Source organism: Peromyscus leucopus, chromosome 17 (genome assembly GCF_004664715.2).
Source record: "Peromyscus leucopus breed LL Stock chromosome 17, UCI_PerLeu_2.1, whole genome shotgun sequence".
Taxonomy (NCBI): Eukaryota; Metazoa; Chordata; class Mammalia; order Rodentia; family Cricetidae; genus Peromyscus; species Peromyscus leucopus.
The window spans coordinates 16,293,174-16,307,017 of NC_051077.1; the positions used below are offsets into that span (position 1 = coordinate 16,293,174).

Sequence of the window (13,844 nt, forward strand, 5' to 3'; positions counted from 1 at the left end):
AATAACCACAAACCTGGGACCTGCAGAGACTCGGTGCTCACTCTGCCCTTGTGCCACCTGCTGTGCCCTCCTGGAAGCCTTGCTCAGCCAGTGCTGGGCTTCTGGAAGGTAACTTACAAAGGCAGATCAGAGGCTTGTGCTGCCACAGCACAGGACACACACACACACACACAGACTCTGCCCATTAAGTCTTGTCCCTGTAACACAGGTGAGGGGCTGCTGCATCCAAAAGCATGTGGCATGTTTGAAAGGATTTGTGATGAAGGCTTGCAGTGTTCCATGCAGCCAGACACAAAGAGCTGCTGGGCATCAGGGTGCTATGATTGTCTGAGCACAAGACAGAGTGATATGCTACCTAGAGAGGTTATGGAAATAGTACAGAAGCAACATAAACACACACACACACACACAAATGGGCAAAAGTAAAACCAAAGGGTACCAAAGATTAACCAGGGCAATTAGAAAAGAAACACTACCCAGTGTAAGCTGGCCAAGGGCATTTGTATGAGATGGTAAAATATAAAACTGTCCTCAAAGGATGATTTTGTGGACTGAAGGTGAGTGGGAGAGTTTACCCTCGCTGATGACATAGCATAACTGTACCCTCTTCACTAAATCCAGTTAGTCCTCCATATGGTCTGCAGCCAAAGATTAAAATAAGGGTGGATGAACAATATTCGAAGAAAAGAATGCATCTGTATTTAACATGTACATGCTTTTCCTGTCATTATTCCACACACAATACAGTATTGCAACTATAAATGGCATTTGCATCGCTCTATGTTTGTGCATCACAGCGAGCTGAAGTGGGTGTATGCAAATGTTATACTATATCTGTACAAGGGACTTGAACATTGCAGAGTTTTGTGTCAAATCAATTCTCTGATGGAAAGGGTACTCCGAGATCTATATTTTATTCTGTAGGAATACTCTCCGTCTCATTACTGAAGTTATAAGCTCTCATTTTAGTTAAATGTCTTTCAGGAGTTGCTTGGAACTCATGCATGCCCCCTCCACTTCTGTTGCCAGTGTTCACACGATGACATGTGTAAAGAATGACAATATTCCAGGATGCAGCTGATACAAAAGTTCCCTCAAAAGGGTAGCATTCAGTATGCTCCGTTTGTTCACTAAAGAGCTCCAGGAAAGCATATTTTATTTCATTTTCATAACATCAATTTTACTTTAAATAGAAAATGGCAAACTATTGTGTGTGATCAAAAATGCACAGTGACTTATTTTTCAGCACAGTAAGCTACAGAGTATAATTGGCCCAAACCACCTTTTTGAAACATCTCAGATTTCTTCCCTGAATCAAGAGGTAGGAAAGTACAAGGAGGTGCTTGGATTAGCCTTGGAATTGTAGTACTGAAGGCAAATCTAAAAATGATCTGCATTTGGGATTCCCACATATTGCCTTGGGCTCCTATTCTACAGGGATTAAAAATACAATTCTTCTCCCCAAAACCACAAATGAACTAATGGAACAAGTCCAGGTGCCCAGCAATTCTTCTACAGCTTTAGGAACTGCCGACTCCATGAAATTCAGCTGAATCAATAGTTTGGGTTACAGAAGAAAATTCTCAGTGACCTTTATTTATTCTATTTCTTTCTCTAAAATGCTGGTAATTTCTACCAAATAGAATTCTACTGTTAAAATTAAATATAGATTGTAAAGCCAATGTCATTAATCTTATTTGTTGCTATTGTTATATGAGGATGGGTCTGCCATCATTGTATGTAATTCGCATTTATTTTTGGTGTTCATTTTTTTCTGCTTTGTTAGTTAAATGCATTAACCACTTTTTATCTTTACCTGTAGATTTTGTCATGGTGGTTCTACCCCTCCCCCACTTTCTGCCCCAGCACTAGGAAGTGTGACAATTACTAGGTGTCCAACATTAGAAAGGTATATTTTTATTGTCCTAGTAATTATCTCAGCTCATTTAACAGAGTATTGCTAACAAATCTTTGACTTCAAACACTCAGTGATTCCCGTGTACAAAGACTTATACAGAGAACAAACACTGAAGCATTTCCCCCCACTTCTCCATGGAGAAAAGATTAAATGAACTACATATAAAGAGGTTTTTTCCAACTCCAGATTATAGTATAAATATTTCCCCTATAAAACAATCTCATTAATTTCAACTTTTTGTTACCAGCTTTAATAAGCTAATTTGAAAACAGTTCTTGGAAATCACCATTTCACTATGCCTGACTGAAATAACAGCTATAGGGGACTGGGATTACAGCTTGCCTTATTTGTGCAAGACCCTGAACACTATCTCTAGCACAACAAAAGAAACAACTACAAAACTAAATGAAAACAGAAAGTGTTGTAAACTTAATACTTAGCTTCTTATATTATTTTAATTCTTCTTGGGAGGTTCAGGTATGTAAAAAAATAGATCTGCCAGTTAAACATATTTATTTTTATTTTAAGTATATGGTATTTTGACTGCATGTACGTCTGCGAACCAACTGCATGTTTTTGCCCGTAGAGGCCCAAAAAGGGTATTAGATTCCCTGGACTTAGAATTAACCGATGGTTGTGAGCTGCCATGTGGTACTGGGATTTGAACTGTGGTTCTCTGGAAGAGAAGCCAGTGTTAGTAACAGCTAAGCCACTTTTTCAGCCCCTTAAAATCAACAGCCTTACTCATTAAAACCAAGTATTTGGGTTGGCTATTCAGGCTAGTGCCAGAACACTTGCTTGTCAATCACAGGGCTCTAGGTTTGATCTCTATCACTTGGGGTTGGGTGGGAGGACTCAAAACTCCCCAGTCAAAACTTAAGCTTCTAATTTTCAACCTATTACCTATTACACAACTTCTGTAATGCCTTTTTTTAAAGTAGGTTGTTTAAAAGTATCACAAGTAGTGCTAGAGGGATGGCCCAGAGGTGAAGTTCACTTGACCTGGGTCTGCTTTCCAGCACCTGCATGGTGTGTGACAACTCTCTAAAACTTCAGGGTACAGGGGCTCCAAGGCCTCTTTTGAATTTCATCAGCTCTATACATGTATATGGTACACATAACATATATGTAGGCAAAATAATCATACACAGAAAACCAAAATACTTCTGCAGATTTTAAAATTGTTATGAATTTGGCTTTGTTTCTGAATCAATGAAGACCCACATGTACATCTGCAGTTCTTCAAGAAAGTGAAGGAAGGCTAAGCATAAACAAAACAAGAATTTAGTGTATTATTTTGAGACAGAGACAAATAAGCATTTAGAGCCACAGTGATAGGTAACATGAGGCATGAAAGTGGTTAACAAGATGTTAAGTCCTGAAATCTGCCATGAGCCCAACCCAGACCAACACACATAACCCCTTCTTTGCAAACAAAGACTGAGTATTTTCTTATGTGGACACCACATTTAAATGATCCCTCTGAAGACATTTTTTATATTAATTTTCCATTCTTGTTGCAAATATATTTTGTAAAAACATTCTCCATTTTTTTTTCACTTTCATTTATCCAATACAACTTTAGGTGCCCAACATCACATCATGGTCTTTGGACATCAGGCTGGGAGCCCCAGACAAACCCTATTAGAAAACATGTACCTTCTGTCATCATTGAAGTGAATTACTTCTGGCACTTAATGGCTAAGGAACCATTTCTGGTAAAAAGCAAAGGCAAGACACAGTGGTGATTTCTCCAACTGAAATGCAGTATCATCAATACACACATTCAGGATGCACATAAAACTACTAGGATGTCACCCCTAAACCCACCTGACTCTCTGCAAAGCTCATGGTATGTTTTTTAAAAGCAAATACATCTGTTTTTTAAAGCTCTTTAAATTCACACATTCTCTTACACACTTATATATCCCCATGAAACAAAATGATTCCCAACCCATTTCAGAAAAAAAAAATATCATATAAAAATGTGAAGATAAGTTTATAGACCTGAATTTTGAGGTAACTCTAAAGCTTGAACTTTCAAATTAGGTACAACCACAGACAGCTGACTCTGATACTTGTCTCAGTTCCCTGTGCCTTTCCAGTGAAATCAATCCTAAGTGCATTGCTGGTATCAAAATGACAATATCACTTGCCTTAACAAGGGACTCTTTGGATGCATGAACAGCCTACGTTATTGCACTAGAGACGGTAATTAAACCTTCACCAGTTCACGTGCATGTCCCAGTGCACAAGCACATAGCCTATTATGTGATGCTTATTAGCTATTCTCTGTGTTAAGAGAATAGGCCTGACAGGAGAAGGATGAATAAGTCTTGCTTTATTGTTACATGTATTTTTAAAAGGAATCTCTACTGTATGTGGCATGGGTAACTTCTCCCAGTGTGTCTGAAATCATTCAGTAAGCACCACATGGTGCAATAATGTCACTCAGCAGTGGGGCACCAATAACTCACAATTTATTTCACTTCATACTTATTTGCTTAAAAAGCTAAACTGCATTGAGATGTAGCACAGCCACTCCATGTTCTTCCATCAGGATTGGCTGAGCACTGGTGAATTTATTTATTTCACCTGTGGAGCACACTGAAGAGAGAAGGAAGGGTATTATAGTCAACTTAGTCAGTGTGTAGGAATGGAGGCAAATGGGCATCAGGAACAATTCTATTTATGTGAACTGTCACTCCAAGAAGCCTTCATCCCAGGACAAACTAGGTTTGTGTCACTCACCAGGTTGGCTAATGAGGCCAGCATTCAAACAACTGTGAATAGTCATATCATTTGACCCATTAAGAAACTGAGATTTCGTTCTTTTTTATTATGGGTTTTTTTGTTGTTGTTTTGTTTTGTTATTTTTTTGTTTGTTTGTTTGTTTTGAGACAGGGTTTCAAAACATAACACAGAACTGACACAGTACCTAGAACTTACTATGAAGCCCAACCAGGATTTTCTCAAATATACTATCCTCTTGCCTCAGACTCATGAGTTGTGAGATCTCAGGCATGCACAACTATGTTTCACTCATGTTTCTACTCTTAAGCTTCAGTTTCAGATATGAGGGAATAGTTCATGGTATATAAACCAACTGCATTCCCTAAAAATGTAAATGTTTAATCTAGGATCAAAGGCCAAAAATTCATGATGAACCAAACCAGTAAGTCTTGTTAGGTCATTACCAAATGATGAGGATAGGAGATAAAAATGAAATAAAATAGCTAGCCTCAGTTCAAAGTTAGTATTAAACATCCAAAGAGACAATAATATTAGAATTCCATAATTCCATCACAATGCACCCAATTAGAAAACTCTCTTTATTCATATTCATTTTTTTTTCAGATGACCACTTCTGGATTCTCATTAAGATTGTAGAATCATCTTTAACTCTAAGTACCCTGCTTCAGGAATACCACTATACAAAGTAAATGAAGTAAATAAGACTATTTTTTATTTTTTTTTGGGGGGGTGGCAAATGGATCAGGCCCTCTGAATAGGTGAGACAGTCGATTGGCTTGATCTGTTTGGGAGGCATCTAGGCAGTGGTACCAGGTCCTGGGCTCATTGCATGAGTTAGCTGTTTGAAACCTGGGACTTATGCAGGGGCGCTTGGCTCAATCTGGAAGGAGGGGACTGGACCAGCTTGGACTTTGTCTATCAGTTCGATCTCAGTCCTCAGGGGAGAACTTGATCTGGAGGAGGTGGGAATGGGGGATGGGCTGGGGGGAAGGGGAGGGGGGCAGGAAGGGAGAGAACAAGGGAATCTGTGGCTGTTATGTAGAACTGAATAGTATTGTAAAATAAAATTAAATTAAAAAAATAGCAAATAAAACTAGAAACAGAAAAATACCTGTAAGAGAATTATAAAACAAGACATCATAAATCAACAGGGGTGGGGTGGAGCAGAATAACGACGTGGACCAACAGTTTTTCCAATGAAACTTCTGTAGTGATGACAGCTAAGCATGCATAAGCACAGCACAGCTCAGATTTCCCTTACCAAACCCTGAATAACAGACCTCTGTCAATGTCACTGTCTCCCACAGCAGGTGTTGACTAGACAAAGACTTGACTTTGATCCATAAGCCTTGATGAGTTTCACGTGCCTTCAACAACCCCTTCACCCCATCTGAATGTTTGAAAAGCATCAAGTCAGCCCAACATATGCCAAAATACAGATTATCATGAATTTGATGAAAGGAAATGCTTAATAATTCCCAGTACGAAGTGTGAACACTAACATTTTTCTGATCTAGGTTACTGGAACTGGGTACTTCAGTGGTGATGAAGACAGCCATCCCATGGTAAAACAGGGGGAGGCAGAAATTAGAACCCATCTTCATTGTAATGTTCCTCATCCTACACTTAAAAATACTAAAAATGAACTTTGCCTGAAATGTTTGGGTTTTTTGTTTGTTTGGTTGGTTGGTTGGTTCGTTGGTTTTTTGAGACAGGGTTTCCTCTGTGTAGTTTTGGTGCCTGTTCTGGATCTCACTGTAGACCAGGCTGGCCTCAACTCACAGGGATCTGTCTGGCTCTGCCTCCTGAGTGCTGGGATTAAAGGTGTGTGCCACCCAGAGCCTGAAATGTTTGAACAAGTGCTTTATAAGTACTTCTACAAAACCCAGTCCTAGGCTTCTTTGGACAGGACCAGAGAGGCTGTTTTAGCAATTGGTGACCTCATTTAGCCCATCTCTTCCAGGAATACAGTGGCCACCATCTTGCTACAACCATGATTCCTTGTACTGTGACTAACTGTTGGAACTTGTTCACATCAGCAGCAGGCTGGGTCTGGTGCCATATGCAGCGGCCATGTGCATTTCATTTCCATAGCTAAAAGTTACTTTCATTATTTGATTCCATTTTTTTCTAACTAAGAGGAAATAAAAAAGCTGACAGACTGTTAAAAATATATACACCACTCTAAACAGCACAAATAAATATAAGTGAACCATAAAAATCTTGAGAGAATTATCATTTTTCCAACAACAGTTTTAATTCTAAGCACTCAATATTCCCATTAAATCTCCTAGACACAATTACATTGACAAGGCTTTATACATTTCAAAGGGATATGACAGAAGACTTAGTTAAATGTTATATTAAAGATTCATTGTAAATTAAATATTAAAAAGTATTCAACAGATCCAAATGTGGTTCAAATCCATCTGTCACTACAAACTGTATTTTTTTTTTTCTTTCTTTTGCATTGCCATATGCTGGGCACAGCACACATGCCTTTTTCTGATCTCCTATTTGGAATCCTTCCTTGGAAATGAGTAGCCATAGTTAACACATGGCAGTCATCCTGCTCTATAATAATATCACTGTCACAGTTCACTGGATTCAAGGTATGATGACCTCTGGTGTAATTTAATGAGACAAACTCATTTCTCCAAAACATATGTTAGGATTCTTAGAAATGACGTGTGGAAGGTTGCTCGATGATCTGGGGTGAAGTGGTAGGAAACAGTAAGGAAAGCAGAAAGAGAAACTCATTTTTAATACTGCCCAGGTTTGGGGGATATAAAGAGGGCAGAAACATATAAGTTAACAGAGAAAACTGTAGCCTGACACATGTATGAGAGGCTAAATTCTCCTTTTTCACTGACATTCTGATTGGGGAGACAAATGGTACTATGATCAGACTGTGTCTTCTCCAAGATTCACACTGACATTTATCCTGCAGGTCACCTTCCCATGGTATTGAGAAGATGCTGAGGAGATCATTGATATTAAAGAGTTCCTGAGAGTAAAGCCTTCATGATTGTCTCAGCAGCTTTATAGGAGGAAAACCCAGTGTGAGCACACCTGCTCTGTCTCATTGCATGAGACATCTACCACGCACTGATGTAGCGTGAAGCCCTCCCAAGATGCTGAAGAGACAGGAGCTTGTGAACCTCCAGAACTATGAGCTAAATGAACCAGTGTTCATTGTAAATTGCCTGGTTTTCACATCCAGTTATAGCAAAAGGAAATGGACTGAGTCACAGGAAAAGCATGAGAGAAACTCTAATGAAATCTTTGCCAAACAATAGCTTGGGAGACATAGGTCTCCTTGCTATAGTCTTGAAGAAAAATAAAGAAGAAAATATATTCAGAAAGATAAAACCTATCAACATTCTAGCCTGTCTTTAGTGTTACCACTGGAGAAGTTGTCAGCAGAGAAAATAAAACAGGAATACAAACTAACCTCCAAAGGCATACACATGGGTAGACACAGCCATCTATATAATCTACACTTTTGGGACTCCTAGGTAATGGAGACCATGGAGACATGAAATCGACTAAGGCCTTCATGGCACTGGTAAGAAGCATTCACACAAGGGCCATCAACCAACAAATCCTCTAGCCAACATTATTTCCCACCTAACACTACAAACATAATCCTTGATGTGGATTTATAAACAACCTATTTCATAGACACCAAAATATGGTGATTTACAAGAGCATCGTTCTGTTAATTTCAGTGAAATAATTCAGAGGAGAGGTCCATTTCCTTTGTGTTGGTCATTCCACTCAGCATTGTGCTGAGGCTGAGAAGGTGAAGATAGTGTATGAAAGCCTGAATTGCTTTCAGCGGTTAAGAAGCTCACACTTGCCAAACATGGTGGCTAATGCCTGTAATGCCAACATGAGGAATGCCATGGGTTTGGGGTTACCTTGGGCTACATGGTCAAAACTCGGCTAGCCATCGTTAAAGAATAAGACTGTCTTAGCGGCAGTGTGGGCATGCTAATAGCCTCGGAGCAGAGCAGGCGATTCTGTGAGTTGAGGCAGCTGGTCTAAAGCGAGTTCAGGAAAGTGCAAAGCTACACAGAGAAACCCTGTCTCTAAAAAACCAAAAAAAAAAAAAAAAGAATAAGACTGTCTTAAACCAATCAAACAAACAAAAAACAGGAGGAGCTGAGAAAAAGGAAGAGGCAAGCTCATGTGATTACATCATGCTAATACCAACAGTGGCATTCTAAACATCGAACTCATTGATGAAATAGGATTCAAATAGGATGAAAATGTGTTATCTACAATGCTATCTATATTATAATACATATACGTATTTATTTATCGCAGACTACTCTAACAAGATACTACAGAATGGAAGTTAGTAGTCCAAGATCAGGATTCTGACAACTCCTACATACTATCTCATTAAGAGGTCATGAATTCAACATATAAATACCAGAGTATGGGATAAAAAAAAATTCAGTTCATGAAAACTGTAATACACATTTTATATTATATAATTTCCTATAAGTATTACCATTGTCTTGCATGTATATTAAATATCTTAATTCATGTTAAAGTCATACAGAATGACTTTATATTGAATTTCACGTGTGTGATAGACTGGGGTGATTTTGTAATCTGCAGGAATTTGTCTTTAGCAGGAAGCACATGTTAAAGATCTCAGCAATGAACTAAATTTATAAGAGTCCAACTAGAATAACTTTGAAACAGAATGGACAAATAATAGAAAATACTGTGAAACTTGACACCTGGAAACTGGATGAGATGCTCTGATACAAATGTTCTTTGCTCTTTCTTCAGTATCTCTAATTGAAGAAAATAATATATTTGGCACAGTGATGTTTTAAATCTAAACAACACTGATTTTATAATTGTGTCACATACTTTTGTTGTCTCACTAGACATTTGGATTGTCACTTAATGGACATAATGTCCCCTAATTGTTCCATGAATTGATAAAGAAATTATGGTACCTACACACAATGAAATTTTACTCAGCCATAAAGAACAATGAATTATAACATTTACAGGAAGATAGATGCAGCAGAGGGTGATTATGGTAAGCACAATAGGACAGAGTCAGAAAGACAAATGCTACATTTTCTCTCATACACAGAATGAAATGTGTGTGTGTGTGTGTATGTGTGTGTGTGTGTGTATGAGCATGCATGCACACATGTGCATGTGTGTCTGTATGATAAGAAACAGGACAAGGTGCAGAGAAGAGACAGAAGAGTGTGTAGAAGAGACAGTGATAGAGCATGTGTGACACGAGAGCAAAAGGGGAACTATTTTGATGCAAGAAGACCAGTAAAAGTGACATAGGTCAGGGCTGCATGCACGACTCAACAGGTAACAAAGATGCTTGCCTTAAAGTCGGCCATCCAGTATTTGATCCCTGGGACTGACATGCTGGACAGAGAGTAACTACTCCTGTAAGTACCCAGAAATACTCTGTCATATGACACATAAACACACACATGCACATACAGGAGTAAATAGTTGTGTGTTCATAAAAATAACACTTCAAAAGAAAGGGGCAATGGAGGTGGGTAAGGGGAAAGAGACAAATCAGAAGTATAGTGACAGAAAGTTCAAAAATGTCATAATGAAACCTGTGCTGGTGAATTCTCAGTGTCAACTTGACACAGCCTAGACTCACCTAGGAAGAGTTAACATCAGTTGAAGAACGTTCCAGATCAGACTGACCTATGGCCGTTTCTGTGAGAGATTGTTTTCATTGCTGGTTGCAGCAAGTAGGCCCAGCCCACAATAGATGGAGCGATCCCTAGGTCTATACCGTATAATAAAGTATAATAAAGGTACATGAATACAAACGTGAGTATGTGCGCAAGCAGATAAGCAGTATTTCTCCATGGTTTCTGCTTGGGATCTTTTACTGACTTCCACTGGTGATGAACTGTTACCTGGACCTGAAAGCTGAAACAAAGCCTTTTCTCCTCTAAATTGCAAGAGAAAGCCAACTAAAGCAAGACCTATCCTTTTGTATGCTAACTTTAAAAAAGTATTTTTAAATGTTTTACAACCTCAAGATAAACATAAGGTAGGACTACACTTGCACCTGCAGGCAGACTTTGTGAGGCATTGGCTTGCTAATGAATTTTAAAAGGAAGGGAGGAGAAAGACTTGGGGACAGGAGAGAAACAAACCAGGCAGAGAAAGAGGCAGGCACAAAGGGCACTGCAAATGACTTATGTACTAGCGACCCTGTGTTCTGTCCCACTCCGAGTGACAGAATGATGAACTGCTTTGGCTTTTTTGGTAGAACAAGCTAAGGCTCAGGCAAGCCTGTAGAGGCAAACGTCAAATCTCCTGCAGCCCAAATACTGCCATCATATATTCTTCCTTCCTGCCTGTTTTGTTTTATGAATGTCTCTGATTAATGAAAGATTTTATTTCACTTTTGACACTACTCCTTTTTATATTTCCTGTTTGCAGCTGTCATAGAAGCAAAAAAAAATAAGCATTTTAGATTTTGCAGAGCTGTGATATGCTATCTAATGGTTCAATTGTGTTCTCAATAATTACAAATAGTCCCCCTTGGAGGAAGCTTGAGGGTGCATTCCCACATCTACACACTGATTGCCCCAGCAAGACTTCCCAGGGAGGACTGGTTTGGTCACAGGAATATCTGAAAATCTCCTTGCTGTCCTCCCTCTCTTCTACTCTTTCCATCCTGGAGGAAATAAGACACTGAAGGAAGAACACAGAAATCAGGGAGGAAAGGATGAGAACTGCGTAGCCATTCTCCATAGGAGAAGAGAAAAACAGAACATGTTCTAGAAGACCAGACTTGGGGAGAAGACAGAAGGCTTGGCGATCACTTTTGAAGCACTCCACACCAAATCCTCTGGGACATGACGTGAGCAGGACATGACCGATCTTTTCAGGGCTTCTGCAAGAGACTGCTGCACCATCTGAAGTCAAGTGATCTGCAGGCTGTTCTCACTTTGCCAAATTATAACCACTCCAGGCATGTCAAACAGCTACATATTTGAAATTATTTTATTAATCTTTTCCTACTTGGAGTTATACAAAAGAAGACTACACTACACTAATAATCTCTATTATGACATGAGCTAAGAAAATAATTTCCACTAATGTTAGGTAATTAGGCTTTTCATCAAGTTGTCTATCATATGACGAAAAATGTGCAACGAATCTTAAAAGATGATGGTAATGGTGTCTCATACCATTTTTCCTTTCATCATTTTTCAATATATTTGCAATTATATTCATAGCCTTTAAATTTCTATGGGAAAAAGGACCCAGGGTTCCACATTGTCTAGCACTCAAAGTCATTGAGTTGTTGGTAAACTGATGCACTTCACAAACACACCGTGAGTGGTTAATACATGTGATGATAGACAGGTAGACCCAGCTTGTGCATGCCAAAGCTCTAATAGGTACGTGGAGAGAGGCACTGACCAAATATGCACAAAACAAGTTAGCCAAGGCTGACGACTGAGAGGAAAACTTCCTGGTAAAGTACATCTTGGTTGAGACCAGAGGATTGAGCATATTTCACAAAGTAAGAGGAGGTGTGTGTGTGTGTGTGTGTGTGTGTGTGTGTGTGTGTGTGTGTGTACCTGCATGTGTGTTGAAGGTTAAGAAACGGTGTGTCCAAGTAAAGTGTGAGTGCAAATTCATGTGGCAATAGAGATGGGATTCAAGAGAAATGGAAGGATCTCAGAGCACCTCTTCTGGGAAGGATAAAGGGAAAAACTGAAAAAAGAATCTGTACCTTTGTGCCCAGTGGCATCCTTATGCATCTGGTTTAGAAAATGGTAATACGTAATTTGTTAATTTAAATGGAATTTAATTCCAAATATGCCTACAGTTTGACCAAGCTTCCCAAGAGCCCTGGACACCACTGTCTCCGTTACCCCTTTCCTTCACACTCTAGTCAGATTTTGAAGACACAACGTAAGACAGGACTTGGGTTTGACATTTTGATCATTGCTTTGCTTGTTATACCTGGAGATTTAGTTCCTGTGACTTGCTATTCTGTTTCTTTACCCCAAAGCACAGGTTCTTCCCTGGAGTGGTTATCACAGAAAGCAGAGTTCTTAGATTTCTCATCTGTTCACCCAACTCCATTCTCCCCAGAAATGTATGCTCAGCACTGACTCGACCTAACCCAAGCTGTGCTCCAGATGTGACAACTATCAGCTCTACTTACCAGGAATTCTACATTGCTTCGGGGCATTCTTGTTCATGTTTCCCAGTGACTGGTGACTGGAGAAATAGTCCCTGTCATCCTTGGCTATGTAGTTCCAAATCCCTGTCTCCCCACATTCCACTTGTAACTTGTAAGCATGCTATCCCCCACACCTGCACTTTCTGCAGTGATGGGAATTAGACTACAAACTGAAAGTCTGAACTGGTAACCCTCCTGGGGGAGAATTCCAGGCAGAAACCATGGTAGGGAGAGTGTGAGAGGTACATTTACAGATTCCAGTTGAAGCCTTTCTCCAAAGTCACCAACAAGCCATGCATGTCTCCACTATTTCTACCAACCAGTTTGCTAGAATCATTTCCATGTGAGGACTTCTTGTAGTTCTTTTACAGCAACATAGTGTCTCATTTTGGATGGACAATAGCCAATCCAACCCCACCCACATGGGCACTGAAATAATGTCCATGTATTACTATTACCACGAATGCTGCAATGCAAAAGCCATCTGTGCACATTCATTTCCTATTGTAGAGAGAGAAGAGTACATAAAAATACCCCAAGGATTAAGGCAGAGCTCAGTAGTAAACCATGTGCTTACCATGTATGAGGCTCTGGGTTCTATGTAAAGAATTAGAAACCTCACATATAAGCTCAATTATATAAAATGAAACATAGAGAGCCTATACAAGGCAATAATAAGACTACATTATATGACTGAAGAAAATGAGAACTGAGCAAAAAGAATGAAAAAAGAAGTGGGGTTATAGGAGAGAGGATCTGGGGAGGAACATTTCTCTGAATATAACTTCTTCATACATTTCTGAGTTTAGGCCTACAGTAATTCTTGGTGTACTGGCTCTTATATAATTCAAATAAGGGTGGGAGGATGGTCTTCAACCACTCAAGAATGAAACCATTGTATGATAAATCAACAACTTGACCAAGTCAAATGCAGAGGCATCC

General features: G+C 39.3%; 1 protein-coding gene across 9 annotated transcripts in view; it reads right to left on the reverse strand.

The window, feature by feature from the left end:
* Unc5d (unc-5 netrin receptor D) overlaps positions 1-13,844 on the reverse strand; it is a 555,548-nt gene that overhangs the window by 407,247 nt on the left and 134,457 nt on the right. The gene's annotated exons all lie outside the window — the stretch shown is intronic.